We start from the raw sequence: 13,358 nt of genomic DNA, 5'->3' as shown, positions 1-13,358 counted from the left end.
AGGTTTATTAATTATTCAAGTGGTTTGTTTATTTATTTCTGTATAAAGATGTAATTTCTTTATTTTCACATAAACAAAATATTAGCCAAAAATGTAATAAAAAAAAAAAAGTATTTATATAATAATGCAATATATATTTATGTAATAATTAATAACAATAATAATATTTATCATTTATTTATAATAATAATAATATAATTTATTTGTAAAAAGCACTTTACATTGAGTAAACAACCTCAAAGTGCTACAGTGTATTAAAAAAAAAATAAAAAAATAAGAAGATAATAAAAAATAAAAAAAAATAAAAACTAGAACTAGTATGCATATATCTAAAACAAGGCTTTTTTTTTTTTAAAAAGAAGGGTTTTTAAGCCTTTTTTCTGTTTTTGTTGTAAATTATGTTTTTCGTTGCCACTATTTTTGTTGTTGTTGTTGCAAATATGTGTTTAGTTTACAATGTTTTTTGAGGTGCAAATAATTATTTGACTATTTTTGTTTGCAATTGGTTTGTTTGCAGATTTGGGTTACCCGTAAAAATATGTTTTGGTTCCAAATTAAAATAAATAAATAAATAAATAAAACGTTTCGGTTACAAATATTTCAGCAGTCACGTGACAGATTAAGAGATTTAGGCCCAGGGTTTAGGTTTAGGTTAAGTTGTGACCAAAAATAATTTGCCACTAAAACCTTCTTCTGGGTTTGAAAGTATGTAAATATATTTATTTTCAATGCCATTTTTTTTGGTTTGGAAATATTTAATTGTAATTTTTTTAATTGTGTGTTTTTTTTTTTAGCGACTGAGTTGCCAGTATTTTTGTATTGTATAATTGTTTAAGTATATATATATATATATATATATATATATATATATATATATTTTACAATCAAAACAATTGGTTTGAGATAAAAAACAATATTTGCAAAAACTAAATTACAAAAAAGAAAACTTATTTTTTAACAAATCAATTTTTAGCTACCTTTTTTATTCTGCAGATAAGTTTTATGGTTACAAATGTTTTTGGAGTAACAAATAATTGTTTTAGTTGCGTGTATATTATTGTTTTGGGGGGCAAATACAATTTTTTTGTGGTTACAAATCTAAAAAAAAATTTAAAAAACGTTTTTGGTTACAATTTGTTTAGCAGTCACACCCATATATGGTCACGGTCTTTTAACGTTCTGTACAGCGATGGCCCCGCCCACACGATTTAGAGTAAATGGTAAAAAAATTATCTGCAACGAAAAACCTTCAGGTTTTGAAAATATATATCTTTACTTTATTTATTTTTTGGTTTCAAATCTTTTTTTTTTTTTTTCGTTATTTTTTTTGTTTATTAATTAGTTTGAAATAAAGAAAATAATTGCAACAAAAATGTAATGGATACGAAAAAAACATTATTTTTTTTTCAAAATTCCGTTTTCCAAATTATTTTTTTAGTTGCCACTGTTGTTTTTGCAAATATATTTTTAGGTTACAAATGTAATTTTTTTTGTTCTAAATAACTGTTTTAGTTGCAATTATTTTTCGTTTGCAAAAAACCTATACCTTTCGTGGGGGTTTGAAAATAAATAAATATTTTTAAATCCATTTTGTTGGTTGCAAATCAGTTTTTTTGGTTTTGTTTGTATTTTGTATATTTATTTATTTTTAAATTCTGGAGACTGGCATTTTACCGTGACATCTGACTTTTTAATGAGGTGTAATCTATATCATGTAGCAAATATTTCTAATTTAGACAGAAAATTAAAAAAGAATCCATAAAACACAAAATACATATTTCTTAATACGTGCCCATAAATATAGGCCTAAAAAACAACAACAGAAAGTGCAATAAGAGAAAAAATATCCTATAAAAAAGAAAGATGACATGCTGAAATATATTTGACATGGCTTACCTTGGCATGCATGAGTGCACCTGCATGAGTGCTGAGCAGATCACTGAGCTTCGTAACATAAATTAAAAAAAATAAAATATATATATATATATATTATTTGTCATTATGTGACAAAAAACATCTTTCATCAATGAGATGATTTATGTTTGATTTCCTGAAATGTTTAACCAGTCCCTGCATTTCAACATTGTCGTATTTTAGGTACATGTTAACTTGGAGTGAGCTGCACGTCTATTACAATTATATATGCTGGGGACAAGCGGTAGAAAATGGATGGATGTTCCTACCTATTTGCCAATGTATTTTTCTGCAGTTACAGTATATTTCAAGTGCTTTTATTGCGATTGTTCTGCAGTTTGTGTGCGTGATCTCCCTAAAACTACCAACTTCATGAAAGAAAAAGGCTAAAGAAATGCAAGAAAATGTTCCAGAAGATGAGGAAAAACATGTAAACTTGTGATTGATACAAAAAAGACACATTTACAAGTTGAAACTGTGATAAAACACTACAATGAAGGATTAATACGTCAGTATTTCAACTGCAAACACAAACGTTACTTTTGGACAAAAAAAAGGTCACTTTTTTCTATTAAAACAACTTTTGATAAAGATATTTTTACGATCAATTTAACAAATTATTCCCAATTAGGTACAAAACATTAAATCAACATTGAGAACTTGTTGAGCAACTCAAATCTAACGTTGAAACAACATGCTTTTTACGACGTCTAATCAACGTCGGGTTGTGACGTCGATTTGACCGTTGAAATTTGGTCATTTCCCAACTAATATTCTACAACACAAATACAACGTTGAAACAACATGTTTTTTACGACGTTTAATCAACGTCAGGTTCTGACGTCGATTTGACCGTTGAAATTTGGTCATTTCCCAACTAATATTCTACAACACAAATACAACGTTGAAACAACATGCTTTTTGACAAAATTTATTTAATGTCAGGTTGTGACGTTAATTTGGCCGTTGAATTTGGGTCATAACCCAACCAATATTCTACAACACAAATACAACGTTGAAACATGCTTTTTACGACGTCTAATCAACGTTGGGTTCTGACGTTGATTTGACCGTTGAAATTTGGTCTTTTCCCAACCAATATTCTACAACACAAATACAACGTTGAAACAACATGCTTTTTGACAACGTTTAATCAATGTCAGGTTCTGACTTTGATTTGACCATTGAATTTTGGTAATTTTCTAACCAATATTCTACAACACAAATACAACGTTGAAACAACATGCTTTTTGACGACGTTTAATCAATGTTGGGTTGTGACGTTGATTTGACCGTTGAAATTTGGTCATTTCCCAACTAATATTCTACAACACAAACACAACGTTGAAACAACATGCTTTTTGATGACGTTTATTCAATGTCAGGTTGTGACGTTGATTTGACCGTTGAAATTTGGTCATTTCCCAACTAATATTCTACAACACAAATACAACGTTGAAACAACATGCTTTTTGATTACGTTTATTCAATGTCAGGTTGTGACATTGATTTGACCGTTGAAATCTGACCATTGAAATCTGTTTTTTTCTTAACCAATATTCTACAACACAAATACAACGTTGAAACAACATGCTTTTTACGACGTCTAATTAACGTTGGGTTCTGACGTTGATTAGACTATTGAAGTCTGGTCATTTTCCCAACCAATATTCTACAACACAAATACAACGTTGAAACAACATGCTTTTTGACAGCGTTTAATCAATGTCGGGTTCTGACGTTGATTTGACCGTTGAAATTTGGTCATTTCCCAACCAATATTCTACTACACGAATACAACGTTGAAGCAACATGTTTTTTACGACGTCTATCAACGTTGAGTTCTGACGTTGATTTGACCGTTGAAATTTGGTCATTTCCCAACCAATATTCTACAACACAAACACAACGTTGAAACAACATGCTTTTTGACTACGTTTATTCAATGTCAGGTTGTGACGTTGATTTGACCGTTGAAATTTGGTCATTTCCCAACTAATATTCTACAACACAAACACAACGTTGAAACAACATGCTTTTTACGACGTCTAATTAACGTTGGGTTCTGACGTTGATTAGACTATTGAAGTCTGGTCATTTTCCCAACCAATATTCTACAACACAAATACAACGTTGAAACAACATGCTTTTTGACAGCGTTTAATCAATGTCGGGTTCTGACGTTGATTTGACCGTTGAAATTTGCTCATTACCCGACTAATATTCTACAACACAAATACAACGTTGAAACAACATGCTTTTTGACAACATTTTTGTGATGTTGATTTGACCGTTGAAATTTGGTAATTTCCCAACTAATATTCTACAACACAAATACAACGTTGAAACAACATGCTTTTTGACAACATTTATTCAATGTCATGTTGTGACGTTGATTTTTGACCATTGAAATGTGGTCATTTCCCAACAAATATTCTACTACACAAATACAACGTTGAAACCACATGCTTTTTGACAACGTTTAATCAATGTCAGGTTGTGACGTTGATTTGACCGTTGAAATTTGGTCATTTCCCAACTAATATTCTACAACACAAACACAACGTTGAAACAACATGCTTTTTACGACGTCTAATCAACGTCGGGTTGTGACGTTGATTTGACCGTTGAAATTTGGTAATTTCCCAACTAATATTCTACAACACAAACACAACGTTGAAACAACATGCTTTTTACGACGTCTAATCAACGTCGGGTTGTGACGTTGATTTGACCGTTGAAATTTGGTCATTTCCCAACTAATATTCTACAACACAAACACAACGTTGAAACAACATGCTTTTTGACAACATTTATTCAATGTCAGGTTGTGACGTTAATTTGACCGTTGAAATTTGGTCATTTCCCAACAAATATTCTACTACACAAATACAACGTTGAAACAACATGCTTTTTACGACGTTTAATCAACGTCGGGTTCTGACGTTGATTTGACCGTTGAAATGTGGTAATTTCCCAACCAATATTCTACAACACAAATACAACGTTGAAACAACATGCTTTTTGACAACGTTTAATCAATGTCAGGTTCTGACGTTGATTTGACCGTTGAAATTTGTTCATTTCCTAACTAATATTCTACTGCACAAATACAACGTTGAAACAACGTGCTTTTTACGACGTCCAATCAACGTCAAGTTCTGACGTTAATTTGACCGTTGAATTTGGGTCATTACCCAACCAATATTCTACAACACAAATACAACGTTGAAGCAACATGTTTTTTGACAACATTTTTGTGACGTTGATTTGACCGTTGAAATTTGGTCATTTCCCAACTAATATTCTACAACACAAATACAACGTTGAAACAACATGCTTTTTGACAACGTTTAATCAATGTCAGGTTCTGACGTTGATTTGACCGTTGAAATTTGTTCATTTCCCAACTAATATTCTACTGCACAAATACAACGTTGAAACAACATGCTTTTTGATGACGTTTATTCAATGTCAGGTTGTGACGTTGATTTGACCGTTGAAATTTGGTCATTTCCCAACAAATATTCTACTACACAAATCTAACATTGAAACAACATGCTTTTTACGACGTCTAATCAACGTCGGGTTGTGACGTCGATTTGACCGTTGAAATTTGGTCTTTTCCCAACCAATATTCTACAACACAAATACAACGTTGAAACAACATGCTTTTTGACAACATTTATTCAATGTCATGTTGTGACGTTGATTTTTGACCATTGAAATGTGGTCATTTCCCAACAAATATTCTACTACACAAATACAACGTTGAAACCACATGCTTTTTGACAACGTTTAATCAATGTCAGGTTGTGACGTTGATTTGACCGTTGAAATTTGGTCATTTCCCAACTAATATTCTACAACACAAACACAACGTTGAAACAACATGCTTTTTACGACGTCTAATCAACGTCGGGTTGTGACGTTGATTTGACCGTTGAAATTTGGTAATTTCCCAACTAATATTCTACAACACAAACACAACGTTGAAACAACATGCTTTTTACGACGTCTAATCAACGTCGGGTTGTGACGTTGATTTGACCGTTGAAATTTGGTCATTTCCCAACTAATATTCTACAACACAAACACAACGTTGAAACAACATGCTTTTTGACAACATTTATTCAATGTCAGGTTGTGACGTTAATTTGACCGTTGAAATTTGGTCATTTCCCAACAAATATTCTACTACACAAATACAACGTTGAAACAACATGCTTTTTACGACGTTTAATCAACGTCGGGTTCTGACGTTGATTTGACCGTTGAAATGTGGTAATTTCCCAACCAATATTCTACAACACAAATACAACGTTGAAACAACATGCTTTTTGACAACGTTTAATCAATGTCAGGTTCTGACGTTGATTTGACCGTTGAAATTTGTTCATTTCCTAACTAATATTCTACTGCACAAATACAACGTTGAAACAACGTGCTTTTTACGACGTCCAATCAACGTCAAGTTCTGACGTTAATTTGACCGTTGAATTTGGGTCATTACCCAACCAATATTCTACAACACAAATACAACGTTGAAGCAACATGTTTTTTGACAACATTTTTGTGACGTTGATTTGACCGTTGAAATTTGGTCATTTCCCAACTAATATTCTACAACACAAATACAACGTTGAAACAACATGCTTTTTGACAACGTTTAATCAATGTCAGGTTCTGACGTTGATTTGACCGTTGAAATTTGTTCATTTCCCAACTAATATTCTACTGCACAAATACAACGTTGAAACAACATGCTTTTTGATGACGTTTATTCAATGTCAGGTTGTGACGTTGATTTGACCGTTGAAATTTGGTCATTTCCCAACAAATATTCTACTACACAAATCTAACATTGAAACAACATGCTTTTTACGACGTCTAATCAACGTCGGGTTGTGACGTCGATTTGACCGTTGAAATTTGGTCTTTTCCCAACCAATATTCTACAACACAAATACAACGTTGAAACAACATGCTTTTTTGACAACTTTTTATAAATGTTGTGCTCTGACGTTGATTTTACCGATGAAATTTGGTCATTTCCCAACCAATGTTCTACAACACAAACACAACATTGAAACAAAACGTTTTTGACAACGTTTATTCAATGTCAGGTTGTGACGTTGATTTGACATTGAAATTTGGTCATTTCCCAACAAAGATTCTACAACACAAATACAACGTTAAAACAACGTGCTCTAATCAACGTCGGGTTCCGACGTAGATTTGACCGTTGAAATTTGGTCATTTCCCAACTAATATTCTACAACACAAAAACTACTTTGAAAAACATGCTTTTTGACAACATTTATTCAATGTCAGGTTGTGACGTTGATTTGACCGTTGAAATTTGGTCATTTCCCAACAAATATTCTACTACACAAATACAACGTTGAAACAACATGCTTTTTACGACGTTTTACCAACGTCGGGTTCTGACGTTGATTTGACCGTTGAAATTTGCTCATTTCCCAACCAATATTCTACAACATAAACACAACGTTGAAACAACATGCTTTTTGACAACATTTATTCAATGTAAGGTTGTGACGTTAATTTGACTGTTGAAATCTGTTTTTTTCACAACTAATATTCTACAACACAAATACAACGTTGAAACAACATGCTTTTTATGACGTCTAATCAACGTCGGGTTGTGACGTTGATTTGACCGTTGAATTTGGGTCATTACCCAACCAATATTCTACAACACAAATACAACGTTGAACCAACATGCTTTTTGACGATGTTTAATCAATGTCAGGTTGTGACGTTGATTTGACCGTTGAAATTTGGTCATTTCCCAACGAATATTCTACTACACAAATACAACGTTGAAACAAAGTGCTTTTTACGACGTCTAATCAACGTTGGGTTCTGACGTTGATTTTTGACCATTGAAATGTGGTCATTTCCCAACAAATATTCTACTACACAAATACAACGTTGAAACAACATGTTTTCTACGACGTCTAATTAACGTCGGGTTCTGACGTTGATTTGACCGTTGAAATTTGGTCATTTCCCAACCAATATTCTACAACACAAATACAACGTTGAAACAACATGCTTTTTACGACGTCTAATTAACGTTGGTTTGTGACGTTGATTAGACTATTGAAGTCTGGTCATTTTCCCAACCAATATTCTACAACACAAACACAACGTTGAAACAACATGCTTTTTGACAACATTTATTCAATATCAGGTTGTGACGTTAATTTGACCGTTGAAATTTGGTCATTTCCCAACTAATATTCTACAACACAAATACAACGTTGAAACAACATGCTTTTTACGACGTCTAATCAACGTCAGGTTGTGACGTTGATTTGACCGTTGAAATTTGGTCATTTCCCAACTAATATTCTACAACACAAATACAACGTTGAAACAACATGCTTTTTACGACGTCTAATCAACGTCGGGTTGTGACGTCGATTTGATCGTTGAAATTTGGTCATTTCCCAACTAATATTCTACTACACAAATACAACGTTGAAACAACATGCTTTTTACGACGTTTAATCAACGTCGGGTTCTGACGTTGATTTGACCGTTGAAATTTGGTCATTTCCCAACTAATATTCTACAACACAAATACAACGTTGAAACAACATGCCTTTTACGTTTAATTAATGTTGGGTTGTGATATTGAGTTGACATTGAATTTTGTTCAATTCCCAACCAATATTCTACAACACAAACACAACGTTGAAACAACATGCTTTTTACGACTTCTAATCAACGTTGTGACGTCGATTTGACCGTTGAAATTTGGTCATTTCCCAACTAATATTCTACTACACAAATCTAACGTTGAAACAACATGCTTTTTACGATGTCTAATCAACGTCCGGTTGTGACGTCGATTTGATCGTTGAAATTTGGTCATTTCCCAACTAATATTCTACTACACAAATACAACGTTGAAACCACATGCTTTTTACAACGTTTAATCAACGTCGGGTTCTGACGTTGATTTGACCGTTGAAATTTGGTCATTTCCCAACGAATATTCTACTACACAAATACAACGTTGAAACAAAGTGCTTTTTACGACGTCTAATCAACGTTGGGTTCTGACGTTGATTTTTGACCATTGAAATGTGGTCATTTCCCAACAAATATTCTACTACACAAATACAACGTTGAAACAACATGTTTTCTACGACGTCTAATTAACGTCGGGTTCTGACGTTGATTTGACCGTTGAAATTTGGTCATTTCCCAACCAATATTCTACAACACAAATACAACGTTGAAACAACATGCTTTTTACGACGTCTAATTAACGTTGGTTTGTGACGTTGATTAGACTATTGAAGTCTGGTCATTTTCCCAACCAATATTCTACAACACAAACACAACGTTGAAACAACATGCTTTTTGACAACATTTATTCAATATCAGGTTGTGACGTTAATTTGACCGTTGAAATTTGGTCATTTCCCAACTAATATTCTACAACACAAATACAACGTTGAAACAACATGCTTTTTACGACGTCTAATCAACGTCAGGTTGTGACGTTGATTTGACCGTTGAAATTTGGTCATTTCCCAACTAATATTCTACAACACAAACACAACGTTGAAACAACATGCTTTTTGACAACATTTATTCAATGTCAGGTTGTGACGTTAATTTGACCGTTGAAATTTGGTCATTTCCCAACTAATATTCTACTACACAAATCTAACGTTGAAACAACATGCTTTTTACAATGTCTAATCAACGTCGGGTTGTGACGTCGATTTGATCGTTGAAATTTGGTCATTTCCCAACTAATATTCTACTACACAAATACAACGTTGAAACAACATGCTTTTTACGACGTTTAATCAACGTCGGGTTCTGACGTTGATTTGACCGTTGAAATTTGGTCATTTCCCAACTAATATTCTACAACACAAATACAACGTTGAAACAACATGCCTTTTACGTTTAATTAATGTTGGGTTGTGATATTGAGTTGACATTGAATTTTGTTCAATTCCCAACCAATATTCTACAACACAAACACAACGTTGAAACAACATGCTTTTTACGACTTCTAATCAACGTTGTGACGTCGATTTGACCGTTGAAATTTGGTCATTTCCCAACTAATATTCTACTACACAAATCTAACGTTGAAACAACATGCTTTTTACGATGTCTAATCAACGTCGGGTTGTGACGTCGATTTGATCGTTGAAATTTGGTCATTTCCCAACTAATATTCTACTACACATATACAACGTTGAAACCACATGCTTTTTACAACGTTTAATCAACGTCGGGTTCTGACGTTGATTTGACCGTTGAAATTTGGTCATTTCCCAACTAATATTCAACTACACAAATACAACATTGAAACAACATGCCTTTTAACGTTTAATTAATGTTGGGTTGTGATATTGAGTTGACATTGAATTTTGTTCAATTCCCAACCAATATTCTACAACACAAACACAACGTCGAAACAACATGCTTTTTACGACGTCAAATCAACGTTGTGACGTCGATTTGACCGTTGAAATTTGGTCATTTCCCAACCAATATTCTACAACACAAACACAACGTTGAAACAACATGCTTTTTACGACGTCTAATCAACGTCGGGTTGTGACGTTGATTTGACCGTTGAAATTTGGTAATTCCCCAACTAATATTCTACTGCACAAATACAACGTTGAAACAACATGCTTTTTGACAACATTTATTCAATGTCAGGTTGTGACGTTAATTTGACCGTTGAAATGTGGTCATTTCCCAACTAATATTCTACTACACAAATACAACGTTGAAGCAACATGTTTTTTGACAACATTTTTGTGACGTTGATTTGACCGTTGAAATTTGGTCATTTCCCAACCAATATTCTACAACACAAACACAACGTTGAAACAACATGCTTTTTGATGACGTTTATTCAATGTCAGGTTGTGTCGTTGATTTGACCGTTGAAATTTGGTCATTTCCCAACTAATATTCTACTACACAAATACACCGTTGAAACAAAGTGCTTTTTACGACGTCTAATCAACGTCGGGTTGTGACGTCGATTTGATCGTTGAAATTTGGTCATTTCCCAACCAATATTCTACTACACGAATACAGCGTTGAAACAACATGCTTTTTACGACGTCTAATTAACGTTGGGTTCTGACGTTGATTAGACTATTGAAGTCTGGTAATTTTCCCAACCAATATTCTACAACACAAATACAACGTTGAAACAACATGCTTTTTGACAGCGTTTAATCAATGTCGGGTTCTGACGTTGATTTGACCGTTGAAATTTGGTCATTTCCCAACCAATATTCTACTACACGAATACAGCGTTGAAACAACATGCTTTTTACGACGTCTAATTAACGTTGGGTTGTGACGTTGATTAGACGATTGAAGTCTGGTCATTTTCCCAACCAATATTCTACAACACAAACACAACGTTGAAACAACATGCTTTTTGACAACATTTATTCAATGTCAGGTTGTGACGTTAATTTGACCGTTGAAATTTGGTCATTTCCCAACTAATATTCTACAACACAAATACAACGTTGAAACAACATGCTTTTTACGACGTCTAATCAACGTCAGGTTGTGACGTTGATTTGACCGTTGAAATTTGGTCATTTCCCAACTAATATTCTACAACACAAACACAACGTTGAAACAACATGCTTTTTGACAACATTTATTCAATGTCAGGTTGTGACGTTAATTTGACCGTTGAAATTTGGTCATTTCCCAACTAATATTCTACTACACAAATCTAACGTTGAAACAACATGCTTTTTACGATGTCTAATCAACGTCGGGTTGTGACGTCGATTTGATCGTTGAAATTTGGTCATTTCCCAACTAATATTCTACTACACAAATACAACGTTGAAACCACATGCTTTTTACGACGTTTAATCAACGTCGGGTTCTGACGTTGATTTGACCGTTGAAATTTGGTCATTTCCCAACTAATATTCAACTACACAAATACAACATTGAAACAACATGCCTTTTAACGTTTAATTAATGTTGGGTTGTGATATTGAGTTGACATTGAATTTTGTTCAATTCCCAACCAATATTCTACAACACAAACACAACGTCGAAACAACATGCTTTTTACGACGTCAAATCAACGTTGTGACGTCGATTTGACCGTTGAAATTTGGTCATTTCCCAACCAATATTCTACAACACAAACACAACGTTGAAACAACATGCTTTTTGACAACATTTATTCAATGTCAGGTTGTGACGTTAATTTGACCGTTGAAATTTGGTCATTTCCCAACTAATATTCTACTACACAAATCTAACGTTGAAACAACATGCTTTTTACGATGTCTAATCAACGTCGGGTTGTGACGTCGATTTGATCGTTGAAATTTGGTCATTTCTCAACTAATATTCTACTACACAAATACAACGTTGAAACCACATGCTTTTTACGACGTTTAATCAACGTCGGGTTCTGACGTTGATTTGACCGTTGAAATTTGGTCATTTCCCAACTAATATTCAACTACACAAATACAACATTGAAACAACATGCCTTTTAACGTTTAATTAATGTTGGGTTGTGATATTGAGTTGACATTGAATTTTGTTCAATTCCCAACCAATATTCTACAACACAAACACAACGTCGAAACAACATGCTTTTTACGACGTCAAATCAACGTTGTGACGTCGATTTGACCGTTGAAATTTGGTCATTTCCCAACCAATATTCTACAACACAAACACAACGTTGAAACAACATGCTTTTTGATGACGTTTATTCAATGTCAGGTTGTGTCGTTGATTTGACCGTTGAAATTTGGTCATTTCCCAACTAATATTCTACTACACAAATACACCGTTGAAACAAAGTGCTTTTTACGACGTCTAATCAACGTCGGGTTGTGACGTCGATTTGATCGTTGAAATTTGGTCATTTCCCAACCAATATTCTACTACACGAATACAGCGTTGAAACAACATGCTTTTTACGACGTCTAATTAACGTTGGGTTCTGACGTTGATTAGACTATTGAAGTCTGGTCATTTTCCCAACCAATATTCTACAACACAAATACAACGTTGAAACAACATGCTTTTTGACAGCGTTTAATCAATGTCGGGTTCTGACGTTTATTTGACCGTTGAAATTTGGTCATTTCCCAACCAATATTCTACAACACAAATACAACGTTGAAACAACATGCTTTTTACGACGTCTAATTAACGTTGGGTTGTGACGTTGATTAGACGATTGAAGTCTGGTCATTTTCCCAACCAATATTCTACAACACAAACACAACGTTGAAACAACATGCTTTTTGACAACATTTATTCAATGTCAGGTTGTGACGTTAATTTGACCGTTGAAATTTGGTCATTTCCCAACTAATATTCTACAACACAAATACAACGTTGAAACAACATGCTTTTTA

The sequence above is a fragment of the Nerophis lumbriciformis genome, linkage group LG08 (assembly GCF_033978685.3).
Source record: "Nerophis lumbriciformis linkage group LG08, RoL_Nlum_v2.1, whole genome shotgun sequence".
NCBI classification, from domain to species: domain Eukaryota; kingdom Metazoa; phylum Chordata; class Actinopteri; order Syngnathiformes; family Syngnathidae; genus Nerophis; species Nerophis lumbriciformis.
The sequence above is the reverse complement of the archived record's forward strand: the minus strand, read 5'-3'. Positions refer to the sequence as shown.